This window comes from Cervus canadensis, chromosome 12 (assembly GCF_019320065.1).
Source record: "Cervus canadensis isolate Bull #8, Minnesota chromosome 12, ASM1932006v1, whole genome shotgun sequence".
NCBI lineage: Eukaryota > Metazoa > Chordata > Mammalia > Artiodactyla > Cervidae > Cervus > Cervus canadensis.
This window is the reverse complement of record NC_057397.1, coordinates 64,974,513-64,992,628: the sequence shown is the minus strand read 5'-3', so window position 1 is coordinate 64,992,628 and position 18,116 is coordinate 64,974,513.

The window sequence follows — 18,116 nt, the reverse complement described above, 5'->3', positions numbered from 1 at the left end:
CTGAGAACACAAAAATGAATAAGCAGATTCTGTATGTCTGCTCCCAATGGGATTTTAAAAGCCTTTGCAATTAATGTGCCTTCTGCCCAGAATGCTCTTCCCCAGATATCCGCACGGCTCAATCCTAACTTCCAGCACTTCTCTCTTTACATGTTACCAAATCAGAGTTTTCCTTTGTTCACCCTAGATAAGGTAGCACCCTCTCTTTATTTTTGGTCCTTAATATATTTTTACATAGCACAAATAACCACCCCGAATATTGTGAAGTAATTTACTATTTTTTTCCTTCAGAAGAACTAAAGTACATAAAAACATCTCCTTAGCATTAGGAGATTCTTGGCACACAGTAGGTGCTCGGCAAATATGTGTCAAATTGAATTGAATACTTGTTGAGATGTGGAGATGGAGGGAGACGCTATAGAAAGATCATTGAAATTCAAGCTAGGGTGTCAGGAGGAATAGTAATATCATGAATAGAAGTAGGGAGGACATGGGGTGGAAATGTTTTCATTGTAATTACTGCTTTTGTACCACACCAAGGATTTGTTTCTCTAGAAACACACATTTGATTGCATTCTGTAATATCCCACAGATATAAAAACAAGCAGCTAAATGTCCCAGAATAATTTGTGACAAGCACAATGCTTTGTTAGCCATTTGGCCTGCTGTTCTTTTACTATCCAACATCTTTCGGGACATCTTTACTACAGGAAATGCTACTTTGACTGTCTTTAGGATGACCAGTGTCTATGGTTAGTTATTAATAAAAGGAAAGTGATAATGACTCATGTTAGCCTTTTATCCTTGGCAAGATTGTTTCCTAGAAGTAATATCCAAGCATGATGAGGTGCAGAATCTCCATTGCCCAGCCTAGAGAAGGTTAATGTTGGTCTCAGTTCCCACACAGGTGCTTGGGTTGGGGGAAATCATGGAAAAAGGCTGGGAATCCCAGACACAAACAGGACCTCAGGGTCAAGGAGGGCTTCCCAAAAATAACAACTGTTCAAGAGCCAGGGCCTGTCTGGGTGCAAGCCAATGGACATCAACAGTGCACAGAGCACTCAAGTGAAAGCAGAAGTGAATGGCTTGGCAGTTGTTTCCTGACCATATAAAACTATGAAAAAAAGTACTATTAACATAAAGCTAACAGAAAAATCTTTGCAGCTGTAATGTGACTACATTTCACATATAAATTCATGGAGCCTAGAAAGAGTGGATTCTAGGAGGCTTTGTTATTCAAGAAGCCCTAGAAAGAAACTACCACTAAGGTTCCATTATTTTCAGTTTTGATGATCCTGAAGAAATGGGAGGTATCCAGGAGTGTCTGCTAGAGAAGAATGAAGGTGAAAGACAATAAACTGTAATGAGTTTTCTCTACCAACCTCAACCTAAATGTCCTGAACAGTGGTTCTCAAACCTTGCTGCACATCCTACACCCTCTGGCAAAGCTGGAAAAATGCATATTCTTAGGCTGTTTCAGAACGTCTGGGACTGCTGCCGGATGTGTATATTTTTAAAATTTTGCTAGATGTGTCAGTTTCTTATGGCTGCTGTAAAAATGTACCACAGACTGGATGGCTTAGACATTATGAATGTATTTTCTCAGTACTGGAGGCTAGAAGTCCATGATCAAGATGTCAATATAGTTTGTTCCTCCTGAGGGATGTGAAAGAGACTCTTTCACGTCTCTCTTCTAGCTTCTAGTAGCCTCAGGAGGTCCTTGGTTTGTAGTGGCGCTCTTCCTGTGTCTTTCCATCATCGTTTCTCTGACATGTCTGTCTCTGTATTCAAATTTCCTCTTTTTATAAGAACACCGGCCAACTTGGACTAAGGCTCACCCTAATGACCTCATCCTAACATCATCATCTGCAAAGACTAGACTCTATTTCCAAATAAAGCTATATTAACAGGGAACTGGAGTTTGAAAATTTAATATCATTTTTGGAGATACGATTTGACTCATTCACAGGCTTTCCCCTGTGCAACCAATGAGTGTCTCTAGTCTAAGTCTGACCTGGGCCTCCCGCCACCTAGCCAATCTGAGAAGAAGAGAAAAGGGGAGGGGGGGAAGAGAAGGAAATCTTAAAGGAGATGTCTGTATGATTGTGCTTGAAAAGACAGAGTACAGCTTTTCTTCATGCCTCTCCCAAATCCTCATCCCCAAGAGATAAGCTGCTCTTGAAGATAAGCACTCTCTGCTACATATCCAGCCTCTGCTACATATTCTGAGCACATGAACCTGATGCAGAAATTTCCTTTGGTTTCTGGTCCAGAATGAACATGAGGATAGGTTGGGGAAACTTTTAAATAAAACACCAAAGCCCAGGCGCCATCTCTAGCAAGTAAGCTAGAATCTCTGCGGTATAGTCTAGTTATTTAAAAAATACTTTAAAAGTACCCCAAGTTTCTATTGGTGATGTAGTATTTGGAACTGGACTTTTCCTGAAAACTTGGACAAATATATAAAGTAATAATTTTCAGACAATGGATAACATGAAGCACAGAGTTGTGATTCCAGAGAGAAGAAAGACTGAAGAGTTGAGCCCTGTGATCTCTCAGTTTTCTTCCTGAAGATACCTTTGACTCAGACAGGAAGGTGGAATCTGAAGCATAAAACACCCAGTTAAGGAGATGAAAATCAGAGTTCAACAAAGTTAAAGCAGCCAGAGTTTGTAGGGCAAAGTATCAGAGAAGAGGGAGCTATACAGAGAAATCCGTATAGAGTTTCTCTTGACTGTTGCTGGATATGAAACTACGCACATATAGGGAGAAACGTTACAAGTCCAAGCACAACCTGTCAAGTAGCAGTAACCTGGACAATTCCTAGAGCTCCCACAGTACTGGGAGACATCCAATTCTGACCAGTCAGAATACAGTGACTTTACTGAAGACTCAGGACATTCAGCAGAAACTCCAGACAGAACATGCTTTAGAAAGAGTGCTAAAACTAGCCCTAGAGTAAAAGATAGTCAGCATCTACATTAACATTCAAAAAAAAAAAAGCCTCAAAAGGATCAAACAGATCCAAAAGTAACTTAATTACCTCTCAGAACAAAGCCTAGTACTTGAAGGAAACTGAAATAAGTCTGCAACAATTTGAAATATACCCTGACTACATCCAATCAAAAATAGCATGAACATGTAACTCAAAACAAGGAGAAAAATCAGTCAATAGAAACATCCTTAGAAACGATAGATAAGTACATTAAGGCAGCTATTATAAATATGTTCAAGGAATTACAGAAAAATAAGAATATACTGAAGAGAGGACTTAAAAAGTTACCTCAGATGATTAAATATGCAGCTAAGGTTGGAGATGTTAGATATTCTGTCCTAAAGAAAAGTAGGTAGGAACAAATTTTATTTTTGTTGTGGAGAGAAATTGAAGGGGATAGATGATAGAAATTGCCATGGTTCTAGTTATGAGTCCATTTGCTAGAAAGGAATTTATCTCTCCCAGCTTAAACCTACTACACCTTGTATATACAGGCACTTGACAAAGAGATATTGACCCATGAGTTGGTGACTATCATGCACAAATGCTTTCAGATTATTCAGTGTGTGTGTGCTCAGCTAAACATGTTGTATCTAGTATGAAAGGAAGACTTAATGGATTTAAATTTTTAACAAAAATTATACATTTTTACATTTGTCAGAATATTATAATCATGCTTTAAATCTGGTTACCAAAAAAATAAGCATTTGAAGACTGCATTCATGGGTATTCTCCAGTTTCTTTAAAGACACAAAAACTTGGATCTCTGATAAGAACATAATATCATGTGCTACCAATAGGAAAAAAAAGGATTAATGGTATTCCAAAGAATAGTCTTAGAAAGGAGATGTTCTAAGTAGCTTCTTAAAGCTTTAGCTGGGTACAGAAATGGGTACAGAAATGGGAACGTTGGCTATTTGAGAATATATTTCCCACAGAAAACCACAGAATACCTGGGTCAAGTCACTAGCTTTAGAACTAAGAACACTGTTCAGTTGTTTTTAAAAATGCAGTGGCTGTGGAGACAAGTTTCTGAAAGTGTGATTTCAGAATCAATCAAATCATGATGTGTGCTTAGGTACTTCAGATTTGCTCTTGAGATTCTCAAACTTAACACTGAGGCAGTATTGGCAAAGAAATTTTCTTTAACTCAAAAACTCCCCAAATATATGAACAACTTATTCTTCTTAAGATTGAGAATTCTGTATGCATAGTTGATCATAATCTTACATAAGCAACAAGAGTGAGGAGGTTATTAATTCAAGTAAAACTGACATTAATGATATTGACATTTTCTAGTTAAAAATCCAGTGACTCATCTAGAGAACTGTTACTCACAACAGAGTGATTTTTTATGCTTTTAAATGGTTGCGTACAACATACTCAAGTTTGTGAAGCTCTCTGCCTGGAATGTTGCAAAAGATCTCATGATATTTTACAGACTCCAAGAGAAAAATGTTGAATTGGAAAACATTCAGTGAATGACACCAGGGTTAATCCCAAAAGGAAAAAAAAATCATGTTGTAGAGTTTATTTATATCTAAATAATCAGGAGCAAGTTTCCGTCTTAAAAATATCATGCAAGATCCACTGAAGTCCACTAGAGTCTAAACTCTAAATGAAATACCCTAAGGCCACAGCTTTTTTTTTTTTTTAATGTGTGTATGAATTGCATTTTATTTTGAATAGGACAGGTGGTGAGGGAAAATCATAAGAAAACTGAACCTCAGATGAATTATTTTCCTGGGAAAATATGAACCCCAGTAATATTCTTATCTGATATAGATACTAAGGCAAATAGGTATTCAGAAACAAACTAGAAAATTCAAAGCAGATACCAGGAAGTAGTGTTAAACTGAGAAATCACAAGTATGTGAGAATGATTATTATGGGAGAATAGAGGAAGGCTAAGGGTGGAGGGAGGGGAGAGAGGGAGAGAAAGATGTGGTTGTGTAGGCATAATGCAAGGAATCAAAACTGTCATGGGGGAAAGATAGAATATGCAAGTCATGCACAACCTTTTAGAGTATTGGTTCTGATTGCTAAATTTTTCATGTTTCAAGCTCTTACCTCGATAGGACTTTAGTGAATATGTAATAGTTATGTCCTACTCTGGTTATCTTTTTCCTCATCACTATATCAAAGTGTTACTTCTAGGCCTGCTAGTAGTGCTGATAGAAAATTATCTGTAACTGAGCAAAGATAACATGCATCCCCTACTTATAAAGGCATAAAAGAAGGGTCTAACTAAGACTTTATTACTAGGCATAGGTGCTCAGTCATTTCTGTCATGTCTGACTCTTTGTGACCTTATGGACTGTAGCCTGCCAGGGCTCCTCTGTCCATAGAATTCTCCAGGCAAGAATACTGGGGTGGGTTGCCATGCCCTCCTCCAGGGGATCTTCCCAACCCAGGTTCAAACCCATATCTCCTGTGTCTCCTGCATAGCAGGAGGATTCTTCACCACTGAGCCACCGGGCAAGCCTTTATTACCACACAGATACCATATCTTCTCTCTTGAGCACGGTCTCTGGTGCACTGAAATCAATTGATCCCTGAACACAGTAGAGAAGCTTCAGTATCACAGGTCTAATTTTTATTAGGCCTATCCATTAAAAAACTCTTAAGAGTGACTGCCTGACCCTTAATAATGTATGGAACGTCTGTCTCCAGACACATATCATGGGCATAGTGAGTGAGAATGTTCATATCTCTGGCTTTTTAGTTTGGTCTCCACCTTTGCTTTCTGACTCTGTGTAGATGTGGGATGGCTAAGTACAGGTCTCTTCCTGTGGTTTACTCGCCACAGCACATGCATTAGCAGCTTCACGGCACTGGGTGTGACGCAGGCCTCAGGAAAGGGACCATCCTCTAGACTCACAAAGGCCATAGAGAGGGGTTGGCTGAGCACATCTTTCATGACAAGTTCCTCTGACATTTCAGTCTCTCAAAGCTCTTGGATATTTCCTCTACAAAACACCAAGGAGGTTGAAGTGAAGTGAAGTGAAAGTCGCTCAGCCATGTCCAACTCTTTGTGACCCCATGGACTATACAGTCCATGAAATTCTCCAGGCCAGAAGATCAGAGTGGGTAACTTCTCCACTTCTCCTTCTCCAGGGACTCTTCCCAGTCCAGGGATCAAACCCAGGTCTCCTGCATTGCAGGCATATTCTTTACCCACTGAGCCACAATGGAAGCCAAAGGAGGTTTGAGCATTTAAATCCATAGCCTCTCAATGAATCTGCATATTGATTCAGTCTGTTTGATGCAGAGATCCATAAGGAAAGAAGAATTTGGGTTCCCTTGAGGAAGGACCTTGCTATGTTGCCAAAAATATCCTATTAATCACTTTCCTAACTTTTCCCAAAGGGATCTCTCTTTCTCCAGTGGGGAAGGAGAAAAAATCAGATTTTGGATGGATGATTGGATACTTGTTTTAAACTCACACTAATTTCTGGAGACCAAACTGCTACTGTGGTCTGCTAATATCTGCCAGTCAGAGTAGGGCCTTATGGACAGCAGGTGATCAATGGAATTTTGGTCAAGTACCTCACACAGTGGGATCATTGGATCCCTGCATTCACTGTGATTATTTCCTTAGCTTTAGATAAATGATTGGAATGGACACACTCACCAATTGACGTATCTTCTCATCTGACCTATGGAGTGAGAGCTAATATGGTAGGAAATGCCAAGTGGAAGCTATCAGAACTGCTTCTACCTGCAGAAATAGTAAATCAAAATCGGTACTGAATTCCAGGATCAATTTCAGAAATTAGTGCTACCATCAAGGACATGAAAGATGTTGTGGTAGTTATATCCACCACATGAAATTCACATAGTGGTTTGTGCAGAAGACAGATGGATCCTGGTGAATTACAGTGGACTGCTATAAACATAATCAGATAGTGACTGCAACTGCAGCTGGTGTTCCAGATGTGGTTTTATTCATAGAGAAAATTAACACATCCCCTGGTAATTCTTATGCAGCTATTAAATCTGCTTAATGTTTTTTTTTCTCTATACCTGTTAGTAAAGACCATTGGAAGCAATTTGTTTTCATCTGGCAGGGCCTTTACTATCTTACCTCAGGGCTATATCAATTCTCCAGCCCTATGTCATGATTATAGTCCACGGGGACCTTTCTGTTCCATAAGACATAGTGCTGGTCCATTACACTGATGCTATTGAGTTGCTTGAACCTGATGATCAAAAATACTCTAGAGATAATGTTAAGATACATGTGTGCCACAGAGTAGAAAACAAATACCACAAAAATTCAAGGGTCTTCCATGTTGGTGAAATTTCTGATTTCAGTAGTCTGGAGCATGTTGAGTCATCCCTTCTGTGGTGAAAGACAAGTTGCTGCATCTGAGTCCTCCTACCACTAAGAAAGAGGCACAGTACTTGGTGAATTTTTTTCTTTTTGATTTTGGAGGCAACAGATAGCCTATTTAGGCTTACTTCTCCAACCCATTTACCACATGATCTGAAGAACTGCCTGTTTTGAGCAGGGCTCAGAACAAAAGAAGATTTTGGAAAAAGCCCAAGCTGTGTAATGCAAACTGCTCTGCCACCTGAACTATGTAACCCAACAACTACAGCGATAATTGAGGTGTTGGTGGCAGATACGGATGCTGAATAGGGCCTCCAGTGGGCCTCTGTAGTTGAGTCATAGCTCATGTTCTCTGGATTTTGGAGCAAAGCCAGACCATCCTCTGCATAAAACCACTCTCTTTTTGAAAAATGCTTTTGGCTTATTTCTGGGCATTAGTGAAAACTGACTATAGGCCACCATGTTACACCCAAGATACCCATCATGAGTATCATGAACTAGGACCCATCACAGCTCCAGCATTAGATGTTTAGAAGACTGTCCCCATAATTGTGTTGGGTCAAATACTCATAACAAATTCACATATATATATTCTTAATTTATGATTATAATAATTCATATGTGTGTATATATATATACACATATGATTTTGTTTAAAGTATTTGACCCAAAGAAGCAGAACCACTAGAACATAAATACAAAGAGAATATATGTGTGTATATATATATGTGTGTGTGTATATATATATATATGCATACATACACACACACGCATATGTTTATGTGTGTGTGTGTTAGTTGAGTGGGTTGTCATTTTCTTCTCCTGGGTATCTTCCCCACCCAGGGATCAAACCTGGGTCTCCTGTATTGAAGGCAAATTCTTTACCATCTGGGCCAGCAGGGAAGCCCCCATATATGTATATTCTGCTTCTTTGATTGAACTTTGATTAATAAATAACCACACCTCCAAACCCTTAGAAGCAAGCCACAGAAACTTGAGGACTGGTTAGCTCATCTGGGTCAAATATAGATTCCATTATAGACTGACAAGGAAATCATTTTTGCGTCATGGCTTTAGATATCTGACTGCTATATTTCTTCCCTAATTCTTGTCCTACTGAACTTATAAGGATTTTCCTAATGAACCATGTGTATCTTTATTGACTTGAATGATTAAGTATATAGACAGGGTAACCTAGTTTATAATCTAGCTGTAAGTGTGGATTAGTTTTCTATACTAATAAGAGGGTGGCAGCTGCTGCTATAACATATAATGCTAAATGGCTCAAATTCACATGTATATGAATAATATCTAGGATATGGAACTATACTTTTTCCTCTATTGGCTTTTTTGTGAGGAAGCATTATCTTGCAATCAGATAAGTCTTCCATTAAAAAGAAAAATTGTTATATACTCTGTAATCTAAACAGAAAGTAGACTGCTAGGTCACAGTCAACATATGCAATTTGATTTGGCAGGATAAGGGATATTAGATAGAATATGGAGACTTTTCTACACTTGATCAGGATACCATTGGTAGGAAGCTGAGAGAAATCACTTCACTGTGAAGGTAACAGTTGAGAGGGAGGTAAGACAGGCAGTGCTGTCGAGTGGTTAATCACAGGGACTCTGGGGTCAGTTTACTTCTTATCCCAATGCTACTCCTCATTTGTTGTGTTCTCTAGCTCAACTTCCTTATCCACAAAATAAGGATAATAATAGTAGCTACCCCCTAGGGGCTTTTTAAGGATTAAATGAATGAATGCATGTACTTGATGAGTAGTGAGAGCTATTATCATTATTGTTCCCAAGTCTGGCCTTGAGCTTGTTCTGAGTGAGCAGTAGCAAACCTGGACCCTAGAAGGAGAAGGTGACAAAGCACATCCCTTCATTGGTCTTCTTTTAACCTGTCCTGGCTGACACGTGTGTGGTTTGTCCAGGAAACCTATGGGCAAGTTATATTTTTTTCTCTTGAAGTCAGCGTAAATCTTTCTATTGCTCTTATGGAACAAAATTGTCACTGACCACTGCTAATTTTTATCACTACTGTTACTATTAATAGTTTTTTATTAAGCACAGAGTTGTAGATTGTGTTGTAATAAGGAAATCACAAGCCAAGGGTCTTAACCCTCTACACCCAAAACTAACCCACTGGAAAAAAAGTCACAGTGTGATTTTCCTTTCTGTTCTTTTCTTTATATGCTTTAAAATATCATTTTTAATTAAATTTTTATTTTGAGAAATATTAAACAAGACCAATCCTTGCTGTTTTTAACAGTGACACTTTCTCTGGTTCAGTATGAGAATAAGAATATAAATTCCATGAGGACAATAACCATATCTGTCTTCTACATTGCTGTGTCCCAAGCTTTTCAAGAGTAGTACATGCTCAATAGGTGATTTGTTAATAAATTTTAAAATGAAAAAATATAGTTGGTTTTACTTTTCATTTATGCAATTCAAAATGAAATTGTGAATACAATCTCATTTATAATTACACCAAAAAGAATAAAATACTTAAGAATAAATTTAATCAAGGAGGTGAAAAACTTGTACACTGAAAACCATAAAACATCGAAGGAAAAAACTGAAGAAAACACAAATAAATAGAAAAGATACTCTGTGCTCCTATAGAATACCTTCTAAATGCTGGCAGAAGGTGCCAGACTTCCAAAAAGGCAAGCTAAACTCCACAGAATGAGGTTCAGTTCAGTTCAGTTCAGGTGCTCAGTCATGTCCAACTCTTTGCGACCCCATGAATCGCAGCATGCCAGGCCTCCCTGTCCATCACCAACTCCCGGAGTTTACTCAAACTCATGCCCATCGAGTTGGTGATGCCATCCAGCCATCTCATCCTGTGTTGTCCCCTTCTCCTCCTGCCCCCAATCCCCTCCCAGCATCAGAGTCTTTTCCAATGAGTCAACTCTTCGCATGAGGTGGCCAAAGTACTGGAGTTTCAGCTCAGCATCAGTCCTTCCAATGAATACCCAGGACTGATCTCCTTTAGGATGGACTGGTTGGATCTCCTTGCAGTCGTAGGGCAAAGATATAAGAAAAAGAAAAAGAGAAAAAAAGGAATTGGAACAGGAACTTTCACCTCAGGGAGGGAGCACTGAAGGAGGAAGTTTCTACCCACTCAGAAACTTCCTTGTGGGCAGGGGTGGGGGGTGTTTTGGAACTTCAGAGGGGAATGCAGCAAGCAACAGGTGCTTGGAAGGCAAAATGAAGAGAATTTACCACAGAGATCAGTGCTGACCAGCATTTCCCAGCCTGAAATGTTTGTTTGCATGCCTGCTGCAGAGAGTGGGGGCTGAATGCTGAGGCTCAGGCTTCGAGGGTCAGACTCCAGGGAGAGGACTGGGGCCGACTGCCATGAAGACACTCTGAGAGGGCTAGTATGACACAGCTGAGGGAGCCTAGAGAAAGTCTGGCCTGCCAGAGAGGCAAGAAAGCATTGTCATGGGGACCCTCTAAATCTGTGTGCTCACAGGTAGCAGGACACTGTCTTTGTGAATGCCAGAGGATGGGGGTGAGACTGCAGTCTGAGTCCCCATAGGCAGACATGTTGGCGGGCTGCCTACGAGACTAGCGTGAGTGCCAGAGGCAGGACTAGCCGTGACTGCAGGTTACGACTCCAGAGGTGGGAATGCCGGCTGGTTGGCCATGGCCAAAAGCTGCCCGAGTGCCAGAGGCGGGTGACTAGATATTGTTGTGGTGCTGACCCCAGAAGTCGCAGCTGCCACCAAGCTGTGAGCAGGCACAGGTCTCTGCCCACAAATTCCTGGGAGCCGATGTAGCTTGGCTCTGCTGAGGAACCAGCAAACCGGGGCCAATTCCCCTGGGGGAGCACATGACCTGCCTTAGACTGTGGCAACTTCCCACAGACCTCTGCTGCTTCAGGCACTCCTCATATATCCCAGCTATATCTGCCATTCACGTCTCTTTCACCCAGCCAGGCTGAGCAAGTACAACAGATCAAATCCCTACAATTAGCTTGAGACTATGGACTTTGGGGGCAGTTGTGGATTTTGGAAGGAGATACAAGCTGGAGTAAAACCACATCTGCGTTTGAGCTGACCCCACAGCACCATCATCAGATCCAGAGACCTTCCTAGAAATATTGGGGGACTTGATGAGTAGGCAGTTTTGCTGAAGATCACTGTTTGGGAAAGAAAATAGAGGGCACAGGAAAACATTCTTCTTAGTACCATTCTTTTTATATATTTTTTGTCTTTTTTTATTTTTCATTTTGTTCTATTCTTTTTATTATTTAACTTTTTAAACTTATTTTTCCTTTTAAAAATGCTTTTATTTCTAAATAATTTTTTTTTTCTATTTTACAGTACTTTTTTGCTATCTGGCATTTCTCCCCGTTTTTATGGTTTTGCAGTTTTTGCTAGTATAGTTTTTAGATTTGTTTTCATTTATGGGTTTGTTTCTTCAGTAAGAGCTCTCTGAAAGGTCTCCATCTCAGCATTAAGACTAGGCCCCAACAAAAGGCCAGCAAGCTCCACGATTGGACTCCTCAGGCTAAACCATTAGCAATACAGGAACACACCCTTCCCATTGGCAGACAGGCTACCCAAAGCCATACCAAACCCACAGATACCCTAGAACATATCACTGGTTGTGACATTGCCATCAAGAGAGACAAGAACCAGCTCCATCCACCAGAACATAAGCACCCGTCTCCGCAATCAGGAAACCCTCACAGGAAAACCCTACCCACTAGAGGAAGACTCCACAAATAAGAGGAACTACAACCTTGCAGCCTGCAGAAGGGAGAATCCAAGCACAGTAAATTAAACAAAATAAAAAGATAGAGAAACATGCAACAGGTGAAGGAGCATGGTAAAAACACACAAAACCAACAAATGAAGAGGAATTAGGCATCTACCTGGAAAAGAATTCAAAGTAATGAAAGTAAAGGTGATCCAAGACCTCAGAAATAAAATGGAGGCACAAATAAATAGGACAGAAGCATGGATCAATAAAATACAAGAAATGTTCAACAAAAACTTAGAAGAAATAAAGAATTGAAAATCAGAAATAAAGAATTAAAAATGAACAAAACAATAACTTAAGTTAAAAAAATACACTGGAGAAAACCAATAACAGAATAACTGGGGCAGAAGAATGGATGAGTGAGCTGGAAGATACAGTGGTGGAAATAACTGAAGGAGAGCAGAATTTTAGAAAAAGAATGAAAAGAAATGAGGACAGTCTCAGAGACCTTTGGGACATTTGGTGCACCAACATTCAAATTATAGGGGTCCCAGAGGAAGAAGAGAAAAAGCAAGAGTATGAGAAAATATTTGAGGACAATATAGCCTAAAACATGGAAAAGGAAATAGCCACCCAGGTCCCAAGGGGTCCCATACAGGATAAACCCAAAGAGAAATACACCAAGTCATATATTAATCATACTAACAAAAATTAAACAACAGCAAAAAAATTAAAACTAGCAAGGGAAAAGAAACACATTACATACAATGGAATCACATAAGGCTAGCAGCTCTTTTTTCAGCAGAAAGTCTGCAGGCCAGAAAGTAGTGGCAAGATATATTTACAGTGATGAAAGAGAAAAACCTACAATCAAAATCACTCTACCCAGCAAGGATCTCATTCAGATTTGATGGTGAAATCAAAAGCTTTATAGACAAACAAAAGCAAGAGAATTCAGCACCATCAAACCAGCTATACAACAAATGCTAAAGGAACTTCTCTAGGTTGGAAACACAAGAGAAGATAAAGACCCTCAAAAGCAAACCCAAAACAATGAATGAAATGTCAATAGGGACATACACATTGATAAGTACCTTAAATGTAAATGGATTAAATACCCCAACCAAAAGACACAGACTGGCTGAATGGATAAAAAAAAAAGACCCATATATATGCTTCCAATAATAGACCTTTATCAGACCTAAGGACACATACAGACTAAAAGCAAGGGGCTGAAAAAGATATTCCATCCAAATGGAAATCAAAAGAAAGCAAGAGTAGCAATACTCATATGAGACAAAATAGACTTTAAAAGCTATCACAAGGGATGAGGGAGGACACTACATAATGATCAAGAGATCAATCCAAGAAGAAAACAAAACAATTATAAAATTATGCATATGCATAAATATGCTACACCCAACATAGGAGCAGCTCAATACATAAGGCCAATGCTAACAACTACAAAAGGGGAAACTGACTGTAACATGGTCATAGCAGGGGACTTTAACACCACACTTACAACAATAGACACATCATCCACACAGAAAACTAATAAGGAAACACAAGCCTTAAGTCATACATTAGACCAGATGGTGTAATTGATATCTTCAGGACATTTCATCAAAAAACAGCAGAATTCACCTTTTTCTAAAATGCACATGGAACATTCTCCAGGATAGAAAACATATTGGGTTACAAATTTACAAGAATTAAAATCATATCAAACATCTTCTCTGACCACAGTGCTATGAGATGAGATATCAATTACAGGAAAAAGGCTCTAAAAAATATGGAGACTTAACAGCATAACTGAGAACATAAGCACTGAACAAATAACTGAGAGGTCACTAAAGAAAGGAAATAAAAAATACCTCGAAACAAACAAAAATGAAAACACGATGACCCAAAACCTATGGGTCAGTAAAAGCAGTAAATGCATTCTAGGAGGGATGTTTATAACAAAACAAGCCTACCTCAATAAAGGAGAAAAACAACAAATAAACAACCTAAACATACACATAAAGCAACTAGAAAAATAAAAACAACCCCCCTACCCCGAATTTAGTAGAAAGAAAGAAATAGATCAGAGCAGAAAGAAATTGAAAAGAAATGAAGGAAGCCATAGCAAATATCAATAAAGCTAAGCTGGTCCTTTGAGAAGATAAACACAACTGACAAACCATTAGCCAAACTCATCAAGAAAAAAAGGAAGAATACTCAAATCAATAAAGTTAGAAACAAAAAAAAGGAGAAGTTAAAACAGACAATGCAGAAACACAAAGGATCAAAACAGACTTCTACAAGCAACTGTATACCAATAAAATGGACAACCTCAAAGAAATGGACACATTATTATAAAAGTACAACCTTCCAAAACTGAACCAGGAAGAAACAGAAATCATGAACACACAAATCACAAACACCAAAATCAAAACTGTGACAAAATATCTATCAACAACAAAAGCCCAGAGCCAGGTGTCTTCACAGGTGAATTCCATCAAATGTTTAGAAAAGAAATAACACCTATCCTTCTCAAACTCTTCCCAAAAGTTGCAGAAGGAGGAACATTTCCAGACTCATTCTGTGATGCCACCATCATGCTGACACAAAAAACAAAAAAAGATATCACAAAAAAAGAAAATTATAGGCCAATATCACTGATGAACTTGGATGCAAAAATCCTGAAAAATACTGGCAAACAGAATCCAACAACACTTAAAAGGGTCACACACTATGATCAACTGGGGTTTATCCCAGGGATGCAAGGATTCTTGAATATATGCAAAGTAATCAATGTGATACACCATATAAACAAAATGAAAGATAAAAACCATATGACCATTTCAATAGATGCAGAAAAAGCTTTTAACAAAATTCAGCACCCATTTATAACAAAAACTCTCCAGAAAATGTACATAGAAGCAAACTATCTCAATATAATAAAGACCATGTATGATAAGACCACAGCAAACATTCTCAGTGGTGAAAAACTGAAAGCATTTTCTCTAAGATGGTACAAGACAAAGGTGTCCACTCTCACCTCTATTATCCAACATACTTTTGGACATCCTAGCCATGGCAATCAAAGAAGAAAAAGAAATAAAATGAATCAGATTGGAAAAGAAGTAAAATACTCACTGTTTGCAGATGAATGACCCTATACCCAGAAAATCCTAAAGATGCCACCAGTAAATCACTAGAACTAATCATTAAATTTAGTAAAGTTGCAGGATATAAAATTAATACATAGAAATCCTTTGCATTCTTATACACTACCAATACAAAATCGGAAAGAAATATCAAGGAAACATTCCTATTCACCATTGCAACAAAAAGAATAAATTCCTAGGAATAAACCTACCTAAAGAGACAAAGCTGTATGCAGAAAACTATATGACACTGATGAAAGAAACAAAAGAAAACACAAATAGAGAGATATACCTCGTCTTCACATTGGAAGAATCAATATTGTGAAAATGACTCTACTGCCCAAAGAAGTCCACAGATTCGATGCAATCCCTATCAAACTACCAATGGTATTTTTCACAGCACTAGAACAATTTCACAATTTGTATGGAAACACAGAAGACTCCAAATAGCCAAAGCAATCTTGAGATAGAAAAATGGACCTGCAGGAATCAACCTTTCTGACTTCAGAGTATACCACAAAGCTACCGTCATCAAGACAGTATGGTACTGGCACAAAAGCAGAAGTATAGGACAATGGAACAAGGCAGAAAGCTCAAAAATAAACCCATGCACCTATGGGATCTTTTATTTGACAAAGGAGGCAAGAATATACAATGAGTACAAGACAGACTCTTCAATAATTGGTGCTGGTAAAACTGGACAGATACATGTGAAAGAATGAAATTAGAACACTTTCTAACACCATACATAAAAATAAGCTCAAAATGGATTTTAGACTTAAATGTAAGGCCAGAAAGTCTAAAGTTCTTAGAGGAAAACATATATAATGCCTTCTTTGATATAAATCATAGCAAGATCCTCTTTGACCCACTCCTAAAAGTAATGGAAATAAAAACAAAAGTAAACAAATGGGACCTAATTAAACTTAAAGTCTTTTGCACAGCAAAGGAAACAATAAACTAGATTAAAAGATACTTCCTCAGAATGTGAGAAAATAATTGCAAAAGAAGCAACTGTCAAGGGATTAATCTCCAAAATATATAAGCAGCTCATAAAGCTCAATATCAGAAAAGCCAACAGTCAATCAAAAGAAATGGGCAGAAGACCTAAACAGACATCTCTCCAAAGAAAACATATGGATGGCCAATGAACACATGAAAAGATGTTCAACATCACTCATTATTAGAAAAATGTAAATCAAAATTATGATGAGGTATCACATCATACCAATCAGAATGGCCATCATCAAAAAAACTACAAACAGTAAATGTTGTAGCAGATGTGGAGAAAAGGGAACCTTCTTGCACTCTTGGTGGGGATGTAAATTGATGCAGCCACTATGGAGAACAGTATGGAGATGCTTTAACAAACTAGGAATAAAACTATTAATACCATATGATTTAGCAATCCCACTACTGGGCATTTGTCTTGAGAAAAAAACAATCTAAAAAAGCACATGTACCCCAATGTTTATTGCAGCACTATATACAATAGCCAGGACATGGGAACAACCTAGACGTCCCTTGACAGCTGAATGGATAAAGGAGATATGGTATATATATACAATGGAATATTACTCAGTTATAAAAAGGATTGAATCTGAGCCAGATGTAGTAAGGTGGATGAACCTAGAGCCTGTTATACAAAGTGAAGTAAGTCAGCAAGAGAAAACCAAATATCATATATTTATGCATATATATGGAATCTAGAAAAATGGCATTGATGAACCTCTTTACAGAGATGAAGTGGAGACTCAGATGTAGAAGACGGACTTGTGGACACAGTAGGGAAAGAGAGTCTAGGAGAAATTGAGATAGTAGCATTGACATGTATACACTATTATGTGTAAAGGAGATAACTAGCCTGAAGGTGCTATATAACACAGGAAGCCCAGACTGGGGCTCTGTGATGACCTAGAAGGGTGGAATGCACAGGGAAGGGAGGCTCAAGACGGAGGTGATATGTATATGTATATACATATCATATATGTGTATATCATATGTGTATACACACATCATATATGTGAGGTATATATATGTATATATATAATATATGTATATACATATCATACATATGAGATATATGTGTGTATATATCATATAAGTATATATCATATGTATGACACACATATGTACACATATATAAATATATATGTGTATATATATATATATCACTATAATTGATTTTCACTGATGTATGGTAAAGACCACAACAGCATCATTGTGAAGCAATTATCCTCCAATAAAAACAAACTCCTCACCAAAACCTGCAGGTTGGGACACACAGTTTTTGAGACACAAGTCCATTGTGTCTCTCTTTGCCCGAGAAGACAATAAAGCTATTCTTTTCCATTTCACCCAAAACTCTGTCTCCGATATTTGATTTGGCACTGGTGCACAGAGACTGAGTTTTTAGCATCACACATATCCATGAATGTATATCTTTACATAAAGTATTATATATATATATATACATATGTGTGTGCATATATATGTATATGCTTGAAGTTAGTATTTATTTTATGTTTTCTAATTTTTAGAAATTGGGCTGCATACTTTATTTGAGGTCTTTTGTTGGAGCCCAAATCTACTGGTGCTGTGATCTTGAACTTGCAGCCTCTAGAACTGTGAGAAATAAATTTCTGTTGTTTATAAGCCACCCAGTTTATGGTACTTCTGTTATAGCATCTTGAATGGACTAAGACGCTGGCTCTGGACATGGTCCCTCTCATTCTAGGTAACTCCTCTAAAACAATAACCCTGGCTTTGCTCAGAGAGGAAAAATTTTGGAAAAAATGGCTCTCCTGACATGCAGCTTGTGACAGAGTTGGAAAACTAAATACAAACACAGTATCTGCCACATAGAAGGTACATTAAATGCTAGCTCCTTTCTTTAAAATCCACATAT